The following is a 27,152-nucleotide window of genomic DNA, read 5'->3' on the forward strand; positions in this document are numbered from 1 at the left end:
TTTTTCCTGCATTGAACAATATTTTCATGTTAGTGTTGCTCGGCGCTGAAATGGACTATGAGACAAAAGTCTACATTCACGAATATCTCTGTTATCACAGCTGATACGGTAAAAATGTGCACCACATAAGTGTTTGGAAATTGTATTTTTTCTAACTTCCGTTAAGTAATACTTATCGATAGTACTATTACTAATATAGACTAGCATTTGTACCCGTTCTTCGCACGGGAATTGTTAATCGATTTCACTATACCTTCATGAATTAATGTGCCGGCCCCGCGATGTAGGGGTAGCGTGCCTGTCTCTTACCCGGAGCCCCGGGTTCGGTTTCCGGCCAGGTCAGGGATTTTTACCTGCTCCTGAGGGCTGGTTCGAGGTCCCATCCACCTACGTGATTACAATTGAGGAGCTATCCGACGGTGAGATGGCGGCCCCGGTCTAGAAAGCCAAGAATAACGGCCGAGAGGATCCGTCGTGCTGACCACACGACACCTCGTAATCTGTAGGCCTTCTGGCTGAGCAGCGATCGCTTGGTAGGCCATGGTCCTTCGGGGCTGTTGCGCCATGGGGTTTGGTTTTTGTTTCATGAATTAATGCGAAGTCAATGCCTATATTCAAACGCTTATTACAGCATGTTAAAATAATATTGCTCTGCGAAAGCACGTAACAGTAAAGTGAAGTATGATAAAGGTGAATAAAGTGGAGACAGAATGGGGTAGACCAAAGAGTTTATTGAACAATACAGTTCCTGGTCCGAAGTTGTGCATAATTCTCTCTACTTCTCGGTTACATATTGTTGTTCATCTGAAACAAGGACTGGCGCTGTGGCTAAAGAATCATGAAACCAATCGTAGGGGATAACCTCCCTTATTATAAATTCCTATCGAAAACAGTAATATGGCTCTGTAGTGAAACTCCCTTGTTATCCTCCTATAGAAAAAGTGCACATGAGAAAAATATTTTTAGAAATTGTTTTCCATTAAGGCTGGTAGTTTTCCATTAATAATGGTCATGTATATTTTGTGGGAGGGTAAATCCACTGCTTCGGCTTCCTATAAATCTCCAAACCAATCTGGGATTTAGAAATAGTATTGACCCTAATACCTACCCTAGGACAGATATAAAGTTTGGTAGAAATATATAGAGTAGTTTCCCAATTATAAGGACTCAACAAACGGACGAACGGACAAATCGACAAAAAAATCTAAAGTAACGTCCGCACGAACTTGGAGTGAAAAACGGTCCATTCACGATATCTCCCTTATTAATCCTCGTATCGAAATGATGCATATGAGAAAATAGTTTTGGAAATTGATTTCGATTAAAGCAGATAGATTTCCATTACGGTCTGTTTTGTTTATTTTGAGGGAGTTAAAAATGACAGTTTCTGTTTCGTATAAACTCCAAGTCATTTCAAGGATTTGGAAATAATATTGGCTCTAAAACCTACCCAGGAACAGAAGAATTTTAAACATGAAGTTTGGAAGAAATATTTCCGGCAGTTTTCATGTTATAAGAACTCAGACAAACAGACAAACAAACAGACACCAAAGCTAATATATTTATGCATATGGTCATTTTTACAACTGAAACGGAGAACTGAATAAAAATTTCGCCGAAATGGTCAATGTGCAGACTCACGGTCATTACGATTTTATTTATATAGATAAGGAATCGGCTCCACGTACAACACCTTTAAATACATTTAAGGCCTTCACTAAACTGCCATTAGAACCACCGTGAAAAAAATGAATTATAACGTACAGTGTCTATAACTTTTGATATATAGTATTCATAAGTAGTGCAAATAATAAAATACTGTAGATATTTTAAAAATTAAATTTTAGGCCTTCCACTAAACTACCATTTCACACCTTATGAATAACATTATTTATAACCTACATTGCCTTATTCCTAGACTTTGCATACCAATTTTCATTAAATTATATTAGGCATTTTGTCGAGATGCACGGACAGACAGACAGACAGACAGACAGACAGACAGACAGACAGACAGACAGACAGACAGACAGACAGACAGACAGACAGACAGGCATTAATGTTAACTGCTTTACGTCCCACTAACTACTTTAGTCCCGCAGGAATTTTTTAACGTGCCAGTAAATCTACCGACACGAGGCTGACGTATTTGAGCACCTTCAATACCACCAGACTGAGCCATGATCGATCCTGCCAAGTTGAGGTCAGAAGGCCAGCGCCTCAACCGTCTGTGCCATTCAGCCCGACGATAGACAGACAGACAGACAGACAGACAGACAGACAGACAGACAGACAGACATGACGGAAAATAAAAGTTGCGTTTCCTCCTTACTGTGAACACGAACGTGCAGAAATACCATTCTATCTTTTTTTTATTATGAGCAGAGTACAGACAAAACTCTTGTTTTATATGTAGGCCCATGTACCGTATATTTAACATAGAAGATATATCTATATTTTTCAAATATCTTCCACATTTGTTTGTTTAATAATAGTATTATTGGTTCTACGTCTCACTTACTGCGTTTAGAGTTTTTAGAGATTCGTTTATTTGTGGGTAAAGTTCATGGTAAATCCGTGAGAATGATATTCTTTGGTAGCCGTTCGTCGACCTTTCATCAGAGGTCCTAAATGACATAAATATTCATGAATCAGCTTTCGGAATAGTCTCCTCTCATTCCTTTGTTTCCGTGGAGCTACAAGAGTACATAGACGTGTCAGAATGGAACGTAAACAGAGTACGAATTCAAAACATGATTTTAAAATTTAAACCCCTGTCGTAACCGATGAGTAATAACTCGTTACGACCGAAATGCGGATTAAATGGAGATTAAATCATAGGTTGTGGTATCTAATGCCTTTTCTCCCCCCTTGGACAAGGGATGAGCCACCATTGTTACCTCACCCTGGCGAGATTTGCGAGGGTTGTGGTTAAATAGGATGCGAGGGGAGAGAACAAATTTGCCAATCTGTCCTCGGGGTTGACAGTGTAGGGGGAGGTTAAGCCAAAGTGTAAGGCTTAGTCATGTGTTCGCAGCCTGACAGTCTTAACTAACTTGCCACATGTTCCATATAAAGCCGTATTAATTTAGCTAAGAAGTGAACCTCCCCTCTCTCCCTCCCTTTCTTTGGCAGCTGGGGTTACGAGTAAGGAAGAAAATGCCACCTCGGAGGGACCCAGTTCAACTATGTAAATAAAAATATTTTCATTTGAAATTTCAATGAGAATATTTTTGCTTGGCACTTCAATTATACTGACTATTTAGCTCATGAATCAGTGAGCAATTCAGTGTTATCACGAATTTGAACTAATCACAAAATGCCGATCGCGACAATTTTGTCATTTTATTACTTTCATTTATCACACCTACTGGCACTTCTTTTTAAATGTAAATTCGTACGGACAGCGCCATTCTGTAATATGTACATTTGACCTCCAAGCACAAAGCGTAACTCTGGTGTTTGGATGAAGATGACAGTCAGCATATTGGCAGGCCGTGGCCCAAAGTATTTATATATAAAAATGTTGTTCTTCGGATAGGTTACACCCAGACCATCATATAAGCAAATCAAATAACTTAGTTTGATTGTTTGTTAACTTTACAATTTTTCTAATTATAGGGTTGCCACTAGGACAACACACACTTCATTTACCAATATTCAGAGTGCTCGGAAACAACATGAACCGACTATATGAGAGTTAGAGCGTTGGTCATACTGATAAGTAAATTGGAACAAAATGCGTCGGTATCTCGCTCCGTTGTTATTTCATCAGATGTTGAATTTCAAATGGGCTTTACGAGGCGGCGTTACTAACTCTTCACGTGGCTTGGTCAGACTTGAGAGCCATGCCGAGAAATGAGCCTCAAACACTAACACACCGTGGGTTTCAGCCAATGCCATCGTAGCGTGCTTGCTATGGGGCGAGCCCTTCAGCACTAGGTCCTTATTCAAGTCTTTCCCCTGGAGAAGTTTATGTCTTCTATTGGTGTTCTAAAACCAGTCATAAGCTACGTCCAGATTTAGCAACATCGCCTTACACGAAGCGATGTGATTGGCTAACTTCAGCAGCTAATAAAATGACAACGGCGCGAGATACAGTATGTTCGTATTTTTTTAAAATTACCTATCAGTATGACCAGCTCTCTAACGCTCATATACCGGGTTCACATTGTTTACGACCACTCTGTATAAGTTACGTCAACACTACTAAGAGGCTATACAAGTCACTATCCAAAAAAAGAGAAAATACACCAGTGTTTGAACATAAAAAGTATGCATGAAGCACGAAAATGAACTAGTAAAAATGCTTATGTTAAATAGCAATACACGGTATATTTACAGTAAAAATTGTTCCTCAAAATTAATATGAACTCCGGATGGCAGCTACCGCTGTATCATTCAATGGATGTTTTCTTCTTCTTACGGCCGATTAACTCCAAAAATGGAACAAGAATTTCTTGATTGTCCATCGAGTTCCCACCATTAACACTGTGACAGATATAAGCTGCAGTTCATATTCTTCTGTAGAATACGGGACTTACGGTTGATAAAAATCCCTTTTATCTAATTCCAGATCTCCCGGCTGGCTAGAATGGTATTCAGTTCCATCAGTAATCATTCCATTCGTGCTTAGTTGTTTAACGCCCATGATATCTATTCTCCTGGTGCTTCGGTTTACCGTAATCCAGACACTTCCTCGTAAACTATGTAACCTCATTATTCGAGATCACCAGCCCTCATATTTCGTATCTCACGATATCGACTTTTCCTTAAAATATCACCTAAAAGACTGACACCCAGGATGTTAGCAAATACTTATTTCATACTCTCCGTGGCAACGCCGACAGACGGTGCAGTCCTGGGACTTGCCCAGGGGGAAGTGAATTGCGACAACATTGGCAATCATTTTGATTGTGTTCAGCTATTCCGAACATAAAAGAACGCGGTTAACCAATGTCCACTCATCAGACATTACAAGATCTCTCTTTGAACGGTAATTAGCTAATGAAGTCCGGCTCAATGGCTAAATGGTTAGCGTGCTGGCCTTTAGTCCAGAGGGTCCCGGGTTCGATTCCCGGCCGGGTCAAAGATTTTAACCTTAAATGGGTGTTTGTGTTCTCATGTAGCGCGCTTCACCAGAGCTGTCTTGCGAGAACTGGACATTCAAGAGATGGAATGTCCAGCAGTGAGTCCCGACCTCAATACCATCGATCATGTGTGAGATAGGCTTGACTGAATTGTTCGTGGACGTCCTGTTCCACCACAGACTCTCCAAGACCTCTAAAAGACTCTCATTGAAGAGTGGGACCTGATACCACAACGTGACCTCCGTCGACTTCAACGGAGCATGTCAGGTAGGTGCCAAGCTGTGATGAATGCTCCTGGAGGACATACACCAAACTGAATCTCTCCAACTGTGATAAAAATCCAACTGGAAGACTGTTAACACTTTGTTTTCGCCCCTATTTGGACCTTTCCGTTTGTGTTCCGAAAATGAACCCGAATCTATCGATGTCCTTTTGTATACTTCAACGGTAAAGAATAATGGTTTAGTTGGTATTATACCTGTGTGTGAGGTATTGTTTTGTGGAGCATGGCATACGTTCGAAAACATGTTCCTCTAATTTTCTGAACTATGTATTATTATTATTATTATTATTATTATTATTATTATTATTATTATTATTATTATTATACTGGGCGAGTTGGCCGTGCGCGTAGAGGCGCGCGGCTGTGAGCTTGCATCCGGGAGATAGTAGGTTCGAATCCCACTATCGGCAGCCCTGAAAATAGTTTTCCGTGGTTTCCCATTTTCACACCAGGCAAATGCTGGGGCTGTACCTTAATTAAGGCCACGGCCGCTTCCTTCCAACTCCTAGGCCTTTCCTATCCCATCGTCGCCATAAGACCTATCTGTGTCGGTGCGACGTAAAGCCCCTAGCAAAAAAATGTTACTATTATTATTACTATTATTCGACCTTTCGTACATAACCCACATATTTAATTTAATTTCACTGGCAATTTCATATCTCTGGATGTAATGTAACAACATGCCTTATTCCTAATACGAAAATATAACGTTGATCAAAGTGGTCAAGAAATTCATTTTAATACATGGGTGAGCGTAACATTCTCGGAAACACAAGAGTAAACAAATGATAAACCCATAGTAAATTTATATACAACAAAACAAACTTTAATTAAATTATTTAACCCTTATTTACATTTACTTTAATTATGTCCCTCCGTCTTATCTGCACTAAATCATGGAACCGAGATGCGGTCAATGTGTTACGTTAAGTAACCATTATTAATATATGTATTTCCCCATTTTAACGCGATAAAATGCTCACATAATTAATCATATTGTGGTACTCATCGTTTTGTAGGCGTTGGACGGATAAAGGGCTCATGCCCCCATCCACCATACTCTGACATGGTGTTGGCCTTCAGGACATGGAGCTGAATTAATCCTATGCACTTATACATCACACACATCTTAAACTAAATTTTACACACGAATGCACATGTATTCGTACTCCTAGATCCTATGAACATTTACACATTCACTGAAATGACTTCGTTCGTGCCCGAAGTAGGAACCATTGATACTAAGTGACGAAGTATCATAACTGCGACCCTACGCACTTCGCGAATACCGAACGCGGCACTCCCGGAAATTGTTATTGTCTAAAACGTCTAGTGTTCGCTACGCTGACTCAGTCTTTCTCCACAGATGACGAAATCTTAGATAAGCACGGACACGTCTGGAAGTGCAGACATTTATTTCGAGAGTTACTGCTTTGAAACTGTACGACATATCTATAAACGGACTTCACCATCAGACACCTAGTGTTCTACGTGGTTGCTCCTATGGCATTTCCTCGTATCTCCTATATTTATGGGATACATTGAGTTAGAATCATTGAATGGAGTGAGATTTGGTACAGTTTTCATATACCACTTTATTTTTTGGTACTCATGTGACAGCTGGAATCATAAATTAGGCTAACGTACGGCCACTGGTGGTGTCGATGTGCGTGCCGAATGTCGTGATTCTATCTTCCGTATAATCACGTCAAACGATAACATATACGTGTAAAAGTACAAAATTATCTCGAAATCGAGAAATACAGCTCTATTCAACGTATAAGGCATAGAGATACGAAAAACGTCATCGGACCAAAAATGTAGATCACTCAAATTGAAACGCGATTGTGCCTTCTGTTTCGTGATACGACTACAGTTTAACCACCAATTATGCCGAAACGAATGTCTGCATCGTCATTGAAATTGCATCCGTATTTCGATATTTTTTCGTGCCGTTTCATCACTTTTGCCTTAGTTCTGGTCTCTTACTTCCACTATAAAATGAGTGTGAAGTTCACGTCCAACAAGAAGAATACAGACAGATTTTCAAAGCCATTGGTCTGTGCCATCCTTTTCTGATGGAGGCGGTAGAATAACACCCACGGTATCCCCTGCATGTCGTTAGAAGTAATAAAAGGGGTCCATAGGCTCTGAACATAGAAGCATGTGTTGGCGACCACGGGACCCTTATCTGAGTCCTGGCATTGCTTCCAATTACTGGTGGCAGGTTCCTCAGTTTCATCTATCCTATCCGACCTCCCTTGGTCAATTCTTTTCCAACTCCGTCGCTTTTAGAGCATTCGTGGTCTTGGGAGTCTTCTATTTTCACGCCCTTCGTGTACCTGGTCTTTCCTTTGCCGATATCTTCATTTTTGGAAATGTCGGATCCCTTCTTTCTTTCTCTCGGATTAGTGATAATAGAGGGTGATTGCCTGCTTTGATTACAGTACCACTAAAAGTGACATAATTACGACAATTTTAGATATATTGAAGCTTAATAAATGCAATGCCTTAGCTATTTCAACAACAATGAAAACTTGCTTGAAGCGGTATTCTTTAGACCCATGCAAATTGAAGGGAATAGAAAATGACAATGCCAGTGTGACGACAGGAGTAAACAGTGATGTTCATAAGCTTCTTAAAGAGGATGTAGCAGGTTTAATTCTAGTTCGATGTGTGTACCATTCAGTACAATTGACAGTTCGCCATGCATGTAAAGAGGAAGGTCTAGTGTAATTATAGTTATTAATAAATACATCGCAATTGGTAAATATTCCGGTAGCAATGATCACTTACACTAGTGTAATAATACAGTTAAAACGTAATTACCCAACAACAACAACAACAACAATAGTAAAAAAAGCAATTCCCTGGAAAGTAAAATATTACAAAAATACTACTAGTTTAACGTTCTAAATCCAGCATCATCAATACTAATTCACTTACAACTTAAGTATTTCCAGTACTTAACACTACGGCCTACAATACTATAACTTGAGATTTCTAGCAGCTTAACATTACAAGTTATAATAAAGTAAAGTTAAAATATAATTACCCAATAAAATCACAACAAGAGTACAACAAGCAACTCCGTAGAAAGAAAATATTACTATAAATACTACCAGTTTAACATTCTAAACCCCGCATCAATGTGTACAAACTCGCACACAACTTAAGTATTTCCAGTGCTTAATTACACTACAGCTTACAATACGCCTATTATAAGTTGAGCTTACTAGTATCTTAACATTACAAGTGATAATAAAGTGTAAACATAATTACCCTAAAACAACAAAAACAACAACTATAAGAGTACAACAAGCAATTCCACAGAAAGAAAATATTACAAGAAATACTACTAGTTTAGCATTCTAAATCCAGCAGGAAATCACAAATTCAGTGTCCATCGTTTACAACTTTGACTTTTCACTTTACACTATCACTAATAATCTTCTTAAACGATTTGATACCGAAGGGAATCTATCAAACACTGTTGTAGGTAATTTATTCTAATCCTTTATGGTCCTGTTTACGAATGAAAACTTGCCCATGTCCATATGCTGGTTTCTGGCCCTAATTTTATTCTTGTGATCATTTCTCGATAAGCACGAGGGAGGTTCGGAACTATTCCTATTACTACTCGACGCACCCCTTCCCGTGTATCTCTTATAAAGAACCATAGAAGCGTGCTCTAGTTCTTCTACTACGTATATTCAAGATTTTCCCAATTAATAATGATATTCCTCCTATTCCCGTTTACCAAACGCATCGCTCTTCTTTGAACTTTTTCTAGGAGTTTATTAAACCCACCCTGTACGGATCCCAGCACTCAGATCCATATTCTAAAATCGGTCTTACTAAACATTTATAAGCTTTACCTTTGGCTGCAGAATTAGTTTCCTTGAGATTCCGCATAATAAAATGTAACGATCTCCAGGATTTCTTAACTACGTTTTCCACTTGTTCTGACTAGTTTACGTCCTTTCTAACAGTAACACCTAAGTACATACAACTATCAACTCCAACAACATTTTCTCCCCCAAGTTAGTAATTTCTCTTTCCTGTAGTTCGTTTTTCTACTGAAACACAATTTTTTGCTCTGGACCTCAATTCGATTTTCACGCACCCATTTTTCAATCGTATCCAAATCCCGCTGAAGCAATAGTTCGTCCTCCTCTGACTTTATCTCTCAGTATATGACGTAATCATCAGTAAAGATGCGCACATTGGATTTTATCAAATCATGCATATAATTCGTGAAAACTATATAAGAAATTGACCCAACAACGCTACCCGGAGCCACACCACAGGTAACGTTTATTGGAGAAGATCGTGTTTTTCCCACGCGCACCCTCTGAGATCTTCCATTGAGGAGTTCTCGTATCCATTTCACCACTCTTATTTCAATGTCCATACGCGCTAACTTCTTAAGGAGGATGTCATGTGACACAAGATCGGATGCCTTAGAAAAATTAAATACTACTGAATTAATCATTGACCAATTGTCCGGATTATTCGATATATCTTGACATACGGAGCAAAGCTGGCTTTCACAGGAGAAGCCTTCCCTAAAACCATGCTGTCACTTAAACATCATTCCGATGCTGGCTTATTCGACATATCTTGACATACGGAACAAAGCTGGCTTTCACAGGAGATGCCTTCCCTAAAACCATGCTTTCCCTGAAAAATCAGTCCAGGAGGGCCCCATTTTAACCTCAAATCATCTACTATTAATTGTTCCATTTGTTTAAATACGATTGACGTCAAACCTACCGGTTGGTAGTTATTCAAGTCGCTCTTGTCACCCCCTCTGTGAATAGGAAGTACAGTGGCCGATGTCCATTATTCTGAAATCTTCGTATTGTTCAGTGATATATTAAAGAATTGTATTAAGTATGGTGGAATAACTCCACCCCCAAGTTTAGGTGTGTCTCCGAAAATAGAATCTGGCCCACAAAATAGATTTTTATAAGTTTGGAAAGACCTTTACGCAATAATGAAGCTTTAATTTTGAAATCATTATTAGTTTTCTGAAAATTATCCCTGAATAACTGTCGCCGGATTAATAACCTTTCCGTAGTGCTTATTTGATGCTATATATTTTTTTTAAAGGGTTTGAGCAATTTCGATTTTCATTTAGGATATTGTCTAGATATTTCTTTTCAGCCACTTCATTTTCTGCTAGCAAAAGCTTCACCAAATTTCTATATTCCGCTTTGCACGCATCATTATTACCTATTTCTTCTGTTGAACGCTCTCCTACTCTAACGTTTTAAGCTTCCTAATAGTCTCGGCGAAGTACGGCGGATCTGAATTTTCCTAATTACATTTTTGGGAAAGAATTTATTCAGTCCAGTATTTAAAATGGTTTTGAAATTCTCCCAAATGTCGTCCATTCCATTCCCCTCTTTCAATCAATTACTATACTGTAGTACAACCTCAAATAGTTTTGGAAACCTACGGAGTCTCCCTTCGCATAGCAACAAATAGTCTTAGAAATTCCCATATGCCTTGTATTACAAGTTCCCCAAGTGGGATCGACTACCACTGCACTGTGGCCATTAATCCCCTGAATTGCCAGGCTGAGTGGTTCAGACGGTTGAGGCGCTGGCCTTCTGACCCCAACTTGGCAGGTTCGATCCTGGCTCAGTCCGGTGGTATTTGAAGGTGCTCAAATGCGACAGCCTCGTGTCGGTAGATTTACTGGCACGTAAAAAGAACTCCTGCGGGACTAAATTCCGGCAACTCGGCGTCTCCGAAAACCGTAAAAGAGTAGTTAGTGGGACGTAAAGCAATTAACATTACAATCCCCTGAATTACATCACAGGATACAACTCTGTCGTCCGGTCTGACTAGCAGAACATCTAAAAGTGCTCGTGTACGTGTGTTCTTTGTAACGACTTAGGAAAAGCCATTATTTCACTCTAATAAGTTAACTGCTTCCTGCGATAGATCCTCCCCCCCTAGTTGACCTAACCAAGTTTACTGACGGTAGATTTAATTCCCCTGCAATTATCCTTCCTTTATCGTAGCTTATATTAGCTACCATATATATCTTGACATACTCAACAAAGCTGGCTCTCACAGTTCACCTAGTCTCAGAACTAGTACTAGTAACCACCACCACCTGATTGCTGCCAAGACGATCCCCATAGCAACTCCTCACGGAATTAGTTATCGACCCTTTAAACTTTATACTCGCTCGGCACTTTTATTTCCCTTATTTTTTACTTCATCGGTAAAAGTTGTGAAATATGAAAGTATGTTAGTGGTATTTCAAAAAGTTTTGCCATGAGCAATTTTCCTGCCAAACCAACCGTATTAGAGATGCGTGTTTTATGTTCAGGGTCCCCCTGAAGCCTCCTTTCTTCTAATTAATTTCATGACATAGCCCTACAGCTAAAATACTATTCGCCCTTATCCTTAACTTAGCAAATTTCATAAAAATCTAACAACTCATCTTCCCGTAATGGTGTGACAAACAGACAGATAGAACGACACACAGACTCGTTGTGAAAGTGTTCTGACAAGACGTTGTATGTCATTTAAAATTCCCCGCCCGAATACGGCAAGAGGCTACATATCATCACGGTAACTACTGCAGTACTTTCCTTCTTCTATGTAACTAACCTTCAAAGTATACCGAGAAACTGGAATTACACGTGGTCAATGTCATTATGTCCTCTACCTGTTATTTGGTCTTCTTGACCGGGTCCACAGCCTCTCGTATCAGATAGCTCTTGAGTTGTTTTCACGAGGCTACGTGAACAACGCTCCTGCCGTCAACCCAGTTTGGGTCACGTAGCTGTCAACTTGCATTCGGGAGCTGGCAGCTCTGAACGTTATTTACAGTGATTCCCCATTCTCACGTCACACAAACGATGGAGCTGCACCTTCATTGATTACTTCCCGATTCCTACCCTTTCCCCATGCTTGCTTTGCCTAAAACCTTCCACGTTTCAGTGTGACGTTAAATCACTTATAAAAGGGAAAAAGGTAATATTTCTGGACTGGCCTGGAAACAAACTGGGGACCATTTTTTAAGAGGCAGGCATGCTACTCCTGGGACGTTACTTTGCGTGTTTTGAAGCACACATAAGTGTCAGCGGATTACCTCGAGTTTCAGATTAACCTTGTTAATCTGTGGAGACAAAATCCTGACCTACGCGTTCATGAAAATAATCCTACGTAATAGCCTCGAGGTAAAATCCCCTTCAAGTTTTGATATTGAGCACAGATTGCTTGCAGTGTTCTGATTTCTGCCACCCTCACGTTTTTGGCTCGCCATCTCGAGCAAGAAGATCTGTGGTATCTTCACAGCGGTTTTGTAAACACTCCACGAACTCACTCAGCCGACTACGTAATGCTTCTGTTATTTCTCCCCGGGGAGTGATGCTGTCTTCTTGTGGGTCAGAGGTCTTGCGTGCGTACGAGATTTCCATCAGGAGCTGCCTTATCATGCTCTAGTTTTCTACACCACTTGGGGGCCGTCAGCTACAGGAATGAGCTTTTCATTACACATTTTACTAACAAAGCGGGGCTATCTTTTTATGGTTACTCTTCCTTCAACTAATTAGGTGAATACGTTATAGCATTTGATTCGAAAACATGGTACATGTCTGGTTAGAGAGGTGATTATTGTTTGAAGATTAAGTACAACGGGCAAAACATCCTCTCTTAACACTAATCAGCGAAGAAATTGAAGATGAATGGCCTTTAGAAGAATGAAGCTTTCGGCAGAAGAGAGGAAAAGGTGAGGAAGTCCGTTAGAATCGGAAGAGAACAGGAGCCTGACACAATTAAATGGACTCAGTCAGATGACTACGTTAGAGCATGTGATTATAAAACATGGTACATGCCTGGTTGGAGAGACGATTACTGTTTGAAGATTTAGTACAACGGGTCAACCATCCTCCCTTAATTCTAATCACCGAAAAGAGTTGAAGACGACTGGAGAATGAAGCTTTCGGCAAAAGAAAGAAACAGGTGATGAAGACCGTCAGAGTCGGAAGAGGACATGAGCCTGATACGATTAAATGGATTCACTGCCAAACTCAGGTAGCAGCCCCGCAGTCACCAACCCACGCTCCCAAGACGACAGCCCGGCGGGCCCCCTTTCAATTGCCTCTTACAAGTAAATTTGAATACTGAAAATAAATTCCAAATATTGGATAATACTTTTTGTGGCTAATACTAGCCTTGTAATGCGGCATCTGCTGTGTACTGTAATGTGTTGCATGTAGTGTTGGGTGAACTGTGCGAATTACAAGCAATGTTGGAGAGAGCACCAAATCTCCGAGACAACGCAAGGTTGAACTCCCACGAACTGGTCGAGAATCAAACACTGGTCTGTGCAGGACAAGGTCAAGACACGCGAACAACTCATTCACATAACTGGACTATGTAAAATATTACAACATAATCTACAATATCGCTTTTGCTTTACTAAGTCCCAGAGAATTTACACAAAATTCACTACAGTTCACACAGTGATTAATTATTCCCATTCAATGTGCGAACAACATTTTCGTCCGAGTCCGATCTCAGGAAAGGGTCAAATTGCTATCCACTTCTTAGCATTAACGGGAATCGTTGTTCCTTTAAAATGTCCCAGAGGAGTCAAACAAAATTCACCAAAATTTACACAGTGATTCCTTTCCCTCATTCAATGTGCAAACAGAAGTCTCGTACTGATCACGCAGAATCTTGGCAAAATAAGGCACACTCCATAACACAGCGAATAGAGAGTGCCTGAGAGACAAGTTTTCATTGTTGGAATTTTTCTCCTAAAAGCTGTTGTCTCGTAGATTTATGTACTGTAAGTTGAATTATTATTGGAGTATACATACTGTAGTTAAAGTTATTGTTCAGTCGTTTAATTTACCACTAGCAAACGTACCCGCGCTTCGCTACGGTATTCTACATTGTATCCGGATATCAAAGTAAATTCTGTACGTGCAGTAAATAAGATTGTTTTAAAATTGCATGTCTCTTAGCGTTATCCGATAAATAGCATGGGGAGGTCTGCATGCGTTTTTTCCAATGTAAAGTGTGGGTTGCGGAGTTGTGATTATAACGGCAGGCTCATTTACCTAGTGCCATTCACAATCGAGTCGGAAAGATTACAGTATAATTGCAGGCCCCATTGCCTACTGCGCGGTCACAATCGATTTGGGGAGTTTTCGTTACAATGGTAAGCCCATTTCCTACTTCCAGACAGATTACAGATGAGGAGATTTTATTATGATAGCGGGAAATTTCCCTACTACCAGTCAAAATTGAGTTGTGCAGTTATCATTTTAATGACAGGCCCTTTTTCCTGCTGCCATCCAGCTTACTGCTAGTCACACAGAGTCGGTGAGTTTCCATGAAGACATCAGGCTACTATGCCTAATGCTAGTCACATATTAGATGGGTACATTTGTTTATAATGGCGGACACCCCGGTCTACAGCCAAACACAATCGGGTAGGAGAGTTTTGAACAAAATTGCATGCTTCCTTACCTTCTGCAAGTCAAATCAAGAAGTGAATTAATCATTACAATCGTAGGCCCTCCTTTCTAATGCCAGTTACATAGGAGTTGGAGAAGGACCCCATTCCTACTGACAGTCAAAGTCGGTGTGGGGAGAAATGATTACGAAAGCAGACGCACCCTTCCTTGATCGCAACAAATCGACATCAATGAATGCATGTTTACAATATCGCAGACCTTCATTTACAGATTAAAAGCTACTAAACTGTACGTCATATTGGCAAAGGATTGTACCATAAGACGCAGTATTTAGTGGCCTAAATGGCTGGTTCTATGATATTTTCTCGCATATGACCTTTTTAGGGGTCAGATTGAGTTAGAAACGTTGAATAGGGTGAAATTTGTTTAATATTATCTTACATTGCATTACTTTTCGGATAATTATGTGACGTAGCATTTGGCTCAGATATGGGTACTGGGTGGGCCAATGTTTCCAACGCATAAGGGATACAGATACGACACAAAGTCATAAGACCAAGGTTGAAGATCACTCCTAATTGTGCCATCCGCTATGTGATAGTACTTCCCGTTTATACCACGAAATACCTCGAAACGAAGGTCTGCACCATCATAAAAATTGCCTCCGTATATTTCGAAATTCTCGGGGATATAAAGTGAAAAAGTTAAAGATCTTGGACGTTTTCCGTCCGTCACCGGCTAAAAAGTATATGTTTGCCAAATTTCAATTTTCTTGCTCGTTTGGTTGATTATGCCGCAATCTGGATTTTGGGTGAGCTGGGAAAAATTAGGACTTTCAGGAAACTACACCAAACTATGCAGATTTTCATTATTACCCCTCAAACGGGTAATTGTACGAAAATTTCACCAAAATAGTCAATGTACAGACGCAAACAGTCATTGCGATTTCATTTATACAGGTAGATAAGGAATCTGCTCCACGTACAACACCTTTTGGGCTATGTCCACTGGACTTAACCTAAAAAACCGACCGTTCATGATATCTCACATTAATCCTCCTGTCGAAAAAATGCTCATGAGAAAAATGTTCAGAAATGGATTTTCATTACGGATTGTTGATTTCCATAAATTTCGGCTGTGTATATTTTGAGGGAGTGCAAAATCATCGTTTCGGTTTCGAACAAACCCCCAGTAAATTTAGGTATTCAGAAATAATATTGGCCCTAAAACCTATTCAAGGACAGGTGGATTCTAAATATCAGGTTAGGTAAAAATATATTCAGTAGTTTGCAAGTTATAAGTACTCATACAATCAAACAGACAAACAGACAAAAATACACCAAAGCTAAAAAATATGCAGATGGTCATTATTACACCTGAAACGGATAACGGTACGGAAATTCCGCCAAAAGAATCAATGCACAGACACACGGTCGTTAAGATTTTATTTATATAAATAGATATTCTGTAACATTTTACAATATTACATATAAAGTTGTTAAAATCGCTTAGACGGCATTGTTGTGTCATAGTTTTGGTCTCTTCGTATGAGCTAAATATCATTTCTGGATTGTCACAAGCAGTCATGGATGTACCGTTACGTTTCACTTCACCTGTCCTTATCGTTTACACTATAGCAGGTTTAATAATTTTAAAAATGTCAAATTGCAGGGTTGTATTTTCTTTCTTGGTGTGCCAAATGTGTTCTTACAAGTTATATTACAATACGGCAGAAATGGTTAGTGTAGATCCCCTAATTTTATGTGTAGCCTTTATAGTTTAATACTATACTCACTCCATGTGAGATTTGTGCTGGACAAAGCGGAGGCGGGACAGGTTTTTCTCTGGGTACTTCGGTTTTCCCTGTCATCTTTAATTCCAGCAACACTCTCCAATATAATGTTATTTCATCTGTCAGTCATTAATCATTGCCCCATAGGTGTGCGACCAGCCTCGGCAGCCGGCACAATTCCTATCCTCGCCGCAAGATGGAGGCTTTATTCATTCCATCCTTCACCCGGTCAATGACTGGAAGAAAACAGGTTGTGGGTTTTCATTAATTTTCACTAGTGTAGGCTTTATAGGAGACCTCAGTGCATTGGTCAGCGTGATATCATGGAATTTTTGTACGGATATATTATTGAATCCATCAATGACAGGGCGATCATTGACCATACGAGTATTGCACCCAGGAATAAATTCTGGGCATAACAACGGCAGTGTAATCGTATTGGCGGGGAAAGTGATTATTTTCGAGATAATAAGATACCTTGTTACTTCTGGGCACGTGAATAAAATTGAAAAACTTGCCGTACTTGCTATGGCAGGGAGCCACCCACCGCCTATTGCTGTGGATCTGAGAAGGGAAGGGAAGTGGGAAGTGGATGACAGAGGCAATGGTCGGTGCGACTGCGCAAATTTCTCGTTTGTTTCGCATAGTCGCTTCCCAGCCCCAATTTTCTTTCTTGCACAAAATTTGACAAATCAGCTTGCGGCAGAAAATAGGGAGAATTCCTCCGTTTCGGTAAGCAAACGAAGAAATGGCTGATACGCATTTAGCCTATGGCGTAGCAAATGGTAACAGGAAAAAAGCCGCACAGATTTATGGTGTCGGACACCTTAATCGCCGATGTTGTTCACCTTAAACAGCATCCGCAGGGTAACCACATAGCTCAGCGATATCGAAAAGTATGTATTGAACCTAACTGGTTCATGGCATTGGCATATAATTGTTGTAGTTGGACAAAAGTAATGTTATATGAGGTAGAATCTATACGTGAAGCAGGATGTATGTCGTAATCCAGCTTGTTAAAATTATATCATCGACAGCGTACGTCTAAAGAACAGCGGATATTGCATCAGAAATAAGGCGATGGAACCTTCCGCTCTAGAAATAGGAAAGTGAGATCAACATGCGACAGAGGTATTAAATTAAGTTGACAAAACTTTCAAACCAGCGAATCACAAGATAGTGCGCGAAGAAAGAAATGACTTCCATGTAATTATAAAAATGCAATAGAGATATCCTGGCAAACCGTATTAATTAGATATGTGGCAACTGGGAGCTAGATATGATGAAACTGGTCCGGGGAATCCCCAGACGCTTGTTACACGAGGCACGCGAATGGGAGGACGCCAAGCGGTAAGGAGCAGCTCTCTACTCTTAACTTCGGGACTGAACGGTTCGGACGCGTATTGTGATCGTTCCCCCAAAAAAACAAAAAAAAAAAAAAAACAAAAAAAAACGTGGACTGAACATTTATCAACGTAAAGGAACAATAACCTGTTTAATATTCTGGACTTAATCCGCAGGGATTTTTCTCATAAGGCGATTAATTGTATTTAAATTGTCTTAGATTTGTATTATTACGTGCAAAGTGCCGATAGACTTGTTCGTCAAACAGCAGTAAACATGGGTATAGATGAAGTTGTGGGGCAACGTTGGAGCTTGATTTACCACTAAATCGCGGAGCCGTGTTGAAACAAGATACTAATCAGATAGTTCCGGGAACTGAACGCTAGTGAGAAGAATGTAATTTTTGTGTTTGTAATTTGTAGCATAATTAATCTGTATTTTTTTGTGTATGCTCAGTAACTATTGACTGTGTGCGGACACGTGTGTACCAGTTGTGCCCTGCGTAAATTGTGACTATAATATTGACCTTGTGAGGAGAATTTTCACAGACGGTAGTGTTTCCGTCATGATGGAGTGAGCACCGCATCGATGAGCCGATCGATGGCTGAGGTGGTGCGTGGCTAAACATGGAACTAACTGGAGATCCAGTTTAACAAAGGAAAAAAATAGGTTGATATTCATTCGATTGTTAAATATGCTACAATTGTTGTTGACAATTGCTGCACGTATCCCAGTATTGGCATGCTTCCTGGAAACCAGGAGCAACTTCAATAATGTCAGAATTTTAATAATTTTGATATTTTAAAATAAAATAATCAAAATTTCCCGCCTTTTTAACAGTATATCACTGTTTCCCTTATAAATTCCAAGTTTACAAGAATTTTCGTACTTTTCCTACAAAATGAACCTCAATCATTAACATAGACTGTAATTTGGATTTTTGTCGCGTTTTTATTCCGAGCACCAGAAAATATTAATAGCTTTTTAAATAAAAATGTTATATAAAATCGAATTTAAATCCTATTGGTCTGAATGAGGTACAGGTTGTAGTACACAATTATTGGAGGAAACTCTGAAAAAATCATAATTATCCGTGAATCAGTTAGATAGTTATGAAGGAAACCGTGATATATTGTTAAAAAGGCGGGAAATTTTGAACATTTTATTTTAAAATGTTATAATTAAAATTTTGACATTATTGAAGTTGCTTCTGATTGCTCTGAAGCATGACAATCTTGGGACATGTGCAGCATTTGTCAACAACGTTTGTAGCATATGTAAAAATCGAATGAATATTGGCCTATTTTCCCCGTGTTGAGCTAGGTCTCCTCCCTAAGATGAGTACATCCGATTTTATGTATTTAATCAGCCTGTTGTGTAAATTTTTAAATAATAACTTCTTCCATGTGATGATACAGTTTTATCTGATTTTTAAAGTGTAGATTTAGATAGGTAGTTAATTTTGTAGTACTAATGCCTTGCGGATGTGTATTTTATATATATCTTATGCGTGTGTTGTGTTATACGATCTTCTGAAATGATATAAGCGTTTGGTGACGATTTTCTGAAATAATATCAGTGTTTGTTAATATTTTAATAAGGAGAGGTGGCATTTACTACATTTAAGTAGTTATTGGGGCATGTTAGTTGTAGTAATGGCATGTTGCATGAGTATTTACAATCTTCGATGAAAGTACATTTATATTGTGCTGCGGATTTGAACCAGCGACAATCAACGAACATTGCAGTGTATATTTAGTCTTTGTTCATCGATAAGTGGTTTGATTTTGTCAGGTTGATGATATGTGATGTGAGTTAATTTATACTCGTTTAATACTTCATCCTTAAGTTTATTTTTGAGCCTTGTTTAAGATAGTATACTTTAGCACTCAGAATGCTAATGAGAAGAAGTGAACCAACGATAATGTGGAACGAAATATCGTCAAGTATATTTGAATGTAAAGAGATTAAGGCGCTGTTCACACCGAGGCGATGTAAGATAAGTGATATATAGTAAGGAACATATTGAGACGATATATTGCTAGGAAGGTTCATGACACTGGGCGATAAATCGGCGCGACTTGGGTGATAAAAATTTGGTGAGAACACAATTCTCACTACATCAGTTACAAATATGAGTTCAAGTGAGGAAGACGTTGTAGTGGCTTATTGGTTCAGGCGTAGGATGAGAAGAGAAAAGAAATACTGGATACATCCCTACAATCTTACCAACATGCACCATAGCTCGGCTGTTGTTTTTCGAAAGCTGTCTCAGCATGAATCAAAATTCAGGGAGTTTTATGGAATGAATCCCTAAAATTTTCATTTTCTGTATCACGAACCCTTGAAAATAAAGATACACACTTCAGGAAAGCCATTTCTTCAGATAAAATGCTTCTGATTACTATAAGGTAAGTAGATATTAATATGAAAAGCAGTATTAATACAATTTAGCAGTTTTACTTTGATAATTGTTTACATATTTTTTTTACAAATTGTACCAATCAGTTCCACTAAATTAATGAAAGGTATTACAGAATTGTCTTCTCTTCCTCCCATCATGTTCACAACTCGAAATATCGTACGATACTAATCGCTGAAGAGATTAGCAAGCGGCACTTCGAGAGATGTGTCACTTGCGATATGTTGTAGAATCGCGCAGCTGTGAACCTTTTTTATCGCCTCCCTTTAGATTTCAAGTATCTGTCTGTGCGTGTCGCGTATCGTATATCGCTTACGATATATCACTTATCTTATATATCCTTAGTGTGAACGCGGCCTAAGAGTTTTCGATGAATAATAGGGTGAATCCTAGTGAGGTTTTGAACCAGTGGATATGACAATTGAATGCAAGATATTGTGTATTCCGAAATATAGAATTCAAGGAATAATTTTGGTTACAAGCCCATGTGAAGGCTGGATTATGTGAAGTATTATTTTGGAAGAGATTAAATGAGCTCGCCATGAACACGAAGATATTGTCAAGTGATGACAGTTATATCGCTGAGGCGCGAAAGAAATATATGTGTTTATGTTTCCAAGTCAAGATTTCTCCACTGCTTTGCGTTTTACGTATTAAAGAATAAACCCTGGTGATAAAGGGTCATCGAAGAATAGTTACGATATCATTTATTACTTAATTCTAATTGATGAGGTAAGCCACAACGCATAGATATTTAAAGATTTAACGTCATTAGTAATACTCTAGTTAAAGGCAGGATTTTCAAGTCACTGTAATGAAACGTCTCGATGAACGTCACTTCGACTCTCGACCAGGACAATGGACTTGGGATTTTCTGATGGTTATTATTGCTGGATTTATTCTTTCTTTTATATGTGAATTGTGTTTATTGTATATTTTGGCAAGGAAAATTTTGATTTGTGGTTGTAGTAATGTTTGATTTGTGGATTCAGTTCCATGTGGTTGCTATGTTCGAGGCAGGGGTTCTATTTCCGCTGCAGTAGATTCAGTGTAGATGTAAGTTTTGGTGGGATTTTGTGTTATTCGTATGACGTAGGGTCCTTCGCTACAGATTGTGTTTTATTTAGTGTGACTATGAATATAAAACAGCTGAATATGTATGTGAGGATTAAGTATTTTTATTTAAAATCAGATAGTATTCGATGTACTCGTCAGTCCGCGTTCGTTTCATGATAGGTGTTATGGATGGAATGTAGTAATCCTTAATAGATGACGATTTAATAAAGGAGAATAATGAATCAATGTAGAGTGAATAAATGTAACTTAATGTTTTTAATGAAATGTCACTCGAATTGATACAGATAGCACAGATCAACTAAATTTTGGAAATAATGTTAATAAATTAATGACGAAACGCAATAATAGGTAGTTAAATAAATTAATTAAATTGACATTTGCAAAATCTTGTTGTAATGAGGTCGTAAATATGGATCTATCGAAGAATGTAATGATGTATCAACCACTCAATATGCATTTCATTAGAGTTTGAGTTTATGAAAGATTATTGTTTTTATGTCAGTAATTTTATGAGTGATGTGGATTAAATTTGAAACAGGCCGACTCATTAAAATCAACTTACTGGAAAATAATATTAAATGCATCAAATCGATTTGTAACATTGACGAATTGTTATAGATATCTGTTGACCTAGTGAGAGTCAGTGATAATTTTTTATTTTGGAGTGTCATCATTTTTTATTTTCGATATCGCTTTGCCAGAGTTTCCTTTTCAATAAATTTGTTTGCCAAAAAGTTTCTCATTCATAATCTTTTTATTCATTTTTCTCTCATATCCTTCCTGCTTAGTAATTTAAGATTAGCTTGTATTATCCGAAGATATCACCGGGATCACCCGTTTACACCCTGTGATTACAGCCGGCACCCAATATCATACGCTGAAAGGGTAGAGTATTCGACAGAAATATTGGATATTTCCAATAATTTTTACATGCCACTCACTCCCAGTCCAAACCTTGTGGGTGAAAATGAGTGTCTTATGTTCACAGATTTTATCCCGATAGTAATATATATATATTTTTGTTGAGAGCAATGCTGAAACATTCAGGCATTCATATATGCATAATCTCGGTCATTTTGGACGTTTTATTTTTCACCCCTTCTCAGCTCCATGCCAACAGCGGCTGAACGTGGACTTAAATGTCATCCAGGATGTCGCTATTCGTTTCAGAGACCTCGAAAACTGTGAATTCAACACTACTATAGGTCGCTTTCGATTATTTTTGCATGTCACACCCTTCCCACTCCACCCCTAGGGATGAGGTAGCTTCGATGTTAAACCTTCATTCACGCGTGCGGCCTGACGTCATTCTCGCGGACGACAACTTCATTTTCATTAAATTTTCTGCACTTCACCAATACCGCTTCAAAATATTCAGGAATGCAATTCTGACGAAACTTAAGAAGCACAGTTTTGACCAAAATATTTATTAAATATTTCACATAAATATTTATTACGTACACCACAGAAATCTTCAAACTGCATTATTTCGTCTTATATCTTGATTAGTAAAATGATAACACATCTTCAGTCCTTCAAGTTTGTTTTTTATACAACCTGTGACAATGAAGGTCGGTGAATGAAGTCAGAACGGTCGTTCCGGAAACACTGCCGATACACAACGCCGCACCTGCGTAGCAGCAGGTTTTAACCACCTGCTCCCAACGTTGTTCAGTTGAGCATCGTGTGTGTGCCGTGTAAAACCTGTTTAACACAGTGCACGTTTAGTGCGTTGGTTCTGAACTGCGAACAGGAATATGACGACCCAAAGAACAATGTACAGTTTTGTTTTAAGCTTGGCAAGACACCGAAAGAAACGTATGCAATACTGGTACGTGTTTATGAAGATAAAGCACTATACTTGAAGTGTGTGTACGAGGTTCTACCGTTTGCGAGCAGGCCGGGGAAGTGTTTCTGACAATCACCTAGCGGAAGACCGGCGACCGCCGTCAGTGACGAAAACATTGAGAAGGTGAGAACATTAATCACGAACGATCGGCGATTAACTGTGCGCATGATAGAGGATGAACTGCAGATTAACGGTGAATCCGTGCGACAAATCGTTACCGAGAAGTTAGAGAAGAGGAAAACGTGTTCTCGTCTTGTGCCACATCACATGACTGACGATCAGAAGCAGGCACGTTTAGAGGCTTCACAGGATTTTGTCGAAACGGCGGATGCGTCACCAAATTTCTTGAAGTGTATTGTCACTGAGGATGAAACCTGGTGTCTCAGATACGACCATGAAACGAAACGGCAAAGCATGGAATGGCGTTCTCCGGGATCCCCTCGTCGGAAAATGTTCAGAGTCGAAAAGTCACGCATCAAACTCGCTTTGAAAGGAAAGAGATTTGAGGATATTCCTGACATCCACCGAAACGTGACGAGGCCTTTGAACACCATCCCAAAGGAAGCCTTCTTGCAAAGTTTCCAGGACATGTATCGCCGATCTCAGCAGTGCATAGTTATGGGAGGGGACTATTTTGAAGGACAGTACAGCACTATTCACCGAACATTATTGTCACAGTTTGTATATAAAATTAAAAAGAGGTTTTAGTCCATGTACCGGTATTTACCTCTTTTTCATTTTTCTTTTAAAACAATAACACAAATCTAGGTTTGGTACTTCCTCTTATTTCTTCCCCAGTTCCTTCAGAACTCGAAGAATATCTCCAGTGAATCCTGAACTATGAAGTAGGTAACTTGGTCGGTTGTTCATCGTTAGCATTTACTGGCAAGAAAAATACTATAGTTCAACGAAAAAATGAACAGAAAAACTTTATGCCTCACTACTTTACCCAAATATGAAAATAATTACCAAACACTAGCAAAAATAAATAAATATTTACTTACATCTTCTGCTGAGGGATGGAAAAGTAATTGGCGCTTCCGCTCGCAAGACGGCAGCTTGTCGGTCACCGTAACTTTCGGACTGTACTGAGATGGTAGGGAGTGGTGGACGGGCTGAAATTGAACTCAAGATCGCGACGAGATGACTAAGGAATACCTGCCCTTCTCAGGTTTTTCTCAACACTCTGGCGAGATAAATGCGACATAATACAAAAATTCGGCCAATCGGCAGTCAGCCCGAGCGAATGTAGGTTAAATTTAAGTACAGAGGTTGCGATACCCAAGAATGTATACATTAAATTAGTAAGGAAGAATTTGGTTAAATCCTAGAAAAAGTGAGATGGGCAGCAAAAGAAGAGAGGGCGGTATTTCACCTTTTTAACGTAGGAGATGAAGTTATATTACTCTCTCCTCATCCGTCTAATGCTGAGAACAAAACTGTGCACAAATTCTTCCGATTCTTTCACGGGCCATATTTTGTTAGAAATAAGATAGATATATACGCATACGAACTTGTGAATGTAGATAGTACCCTCCTGGGAACGTAAAACATTGCTAATTTAAGGATATATTATGTAGGGTAGAACATGACATGGCAGAAATTGTAACGTATACGAAGGGCGTGCTATATTGTTTTACACTTTATTTTTTCTACCCACATGAAGTACATTACACATCAGTTATTACATCCACTTCCTCAACATAATCTCCTTGTAACTGTATGCATTTTTGTCATCGATGTGTCAGTCTCTCCAGACCTTCCTGAAACCATTCTTTCGGAGTGATGCATGCCCATGCTTTGACAGCCATGTCCAGTTCTGCAAAATCCACAAAACGGTGACCACGCAGAAGTTTCTTCATGTTCCCGAACAGGTGATAATCTCATTTCTTTGGCGGTGGACTGCCCCTACGTTTCCATTGAATTGATTGTTACCGAGCTCGATAGCTGCAGTCGCTTAAGTGCGGCCAGTATCCAGTATTCGGGAGATAGTAGGTTCGAACCCCACTGTCGGCAGCCCTGAAAATGGTTTTCCGTGGTTTCCCATTTTCACACCAGGCAAATGCTGGGGCTGTACCTTAATTAAGGCCACGGCCGCTTCCTTATCACTCCTAGCCCTGTCCTGACCCATCGTCACCATAAGACCTATCTGTGTCGGTGCGACGTAAAGCAAGTAGCAAAAAAAAAAAAAAAAAAAAAAAAATGATTGTTGTTTCATTTGTGGCCCATGGTAATGGAGCCATGTCTCATCATTAGGTCACAAGCCTACCCATGAAGTCGGCTGGATCTTGATCATGGCTCTGCACACGTCCACACGTCTCTGCTTTTCGTCTGCAGACAAGAGTCTAGGCACTCACGTGGATGACACCTTCCGCAGCTGTAGGTGGCCGTTCACGATCCACTGCAGGGTTTTTCGGCTAATTCCCATGGCTGCCTCCATTTTCGTAAATGCGATGCATTTGTTTCCTTGGGTGGCCTGTTCGTCCGGGCAATGTTGGCTGGTGTTGACAAAGTCACATTCCTTCCAGAACTGGTTACCTTGCCCAACGATGTGCGCCCTGCTTTCGAACATTCCACCCACTTTAATCTGTTTTCCGCGACAGCATATGTTCTCCACAGACTGCCACCAAGCGCCGATGAATTTCTGAAGTGGTCACGCTTTCTTTCCATAGGAACCAAGTCGTATAGCGCTGTACAGGACGGTTGCTTTCCATGTTATCAGCTCCTACGCTGACAATGTTGTTATGGAAGGGCTATGACGAGTGCATTCGTTGGTCTCTGTGCGTGTGCTGCTACCGAACGGTGGAACAAGACCTAGTTACACGTCACCACTTTCAAGAGTGAAATGCGAAACATACCCGGACGTACAAAAATTAAAGTGTAAAACAATGTACTACGCCCCACGTATAACTGTTATATTTTGATGTAACATCACAATGTTAGAATGTGTAAATGACAATGACCATATTTCGATATCAGCTAAAATGTTTAAATACTATATATTATGTAATTTTTGTATCTTGATGTAATAAGATATTTTGGGAAACAATAAGCACATTTCGTTATCAGCTATAAATGTTTAATTCTGCAAAGAGTTAAGTACTAAGTGTGAGATGTTAGTTGATTTGGTCTCAAAATTGTATAGTTTCGAACATACTAACGGGAGATTTTAAACTGCACCACGCTATACGCATAGCAGTCTACGTTGTTTTATTATTATTAATGTGTAACCGTGTATTGTGTAAGAACATATAGCAAAGCAAAGCAAAGTCACCTCCGTACAGGCTATGAAGGCCTTTGGAGGAGTGGAAGGTAAAGGCTTCCACCATTGTTAACCTCGGCACGTGATGGGGTAGAGTGGTTAGCTCTACGCCCGGCCGCCTTTGCCCCCAGGAATTAACCTGGTACTCATTGTTGGTGTAATCTGAGTGAACCTCAGGGCCATATCCACCTCCGGAAGTGAAAACCTCATTTCTTAAATTTTACAACATCCTGACGGGGATTCGAACCCACGTCCTTCCGGGCGAACCGAGTACTCCTTTACCACCTCGGCCAGGCAGCCCGTAAGCAGCCATGACGCTACTCAGTTTGTTCTATACATACTTGTTCTGATTATCTCATTTTGTATTAATTTCCTTGCCTGTTTATTTGCTTTAATCCTAGAAAACGATTTGTGTCTTAGGACGTGAATAACGTTTTCTTTCCGTGATTATGTACTTAAGTAATATTTCTCTTTCTGTTCTGCCGGGCTGAGTGGCTCAGACAGTTAAGGCGCTGGCCTTCTAACCCCAACTTGGTATTTGAAGGTGCTCAAATACGACAGCCTCGTGTCGGTAGATT

This window comes from Anabrus simplex, chromosome 1 (genome assembly GCF_040414725.1).
Source record: "Anabrus simplex isolate iqAnaSimp1 chromosome 1, ASM4041472v1, whole genome shotgun sequence".
Classification (NCBI taxonomy): domain Eukaryota; kingdom Metazoa; phylum Arthropoda; class Insecta; order Orthoptera; family Tettigoniidae; genus Anabrus; species Anabrus simplex.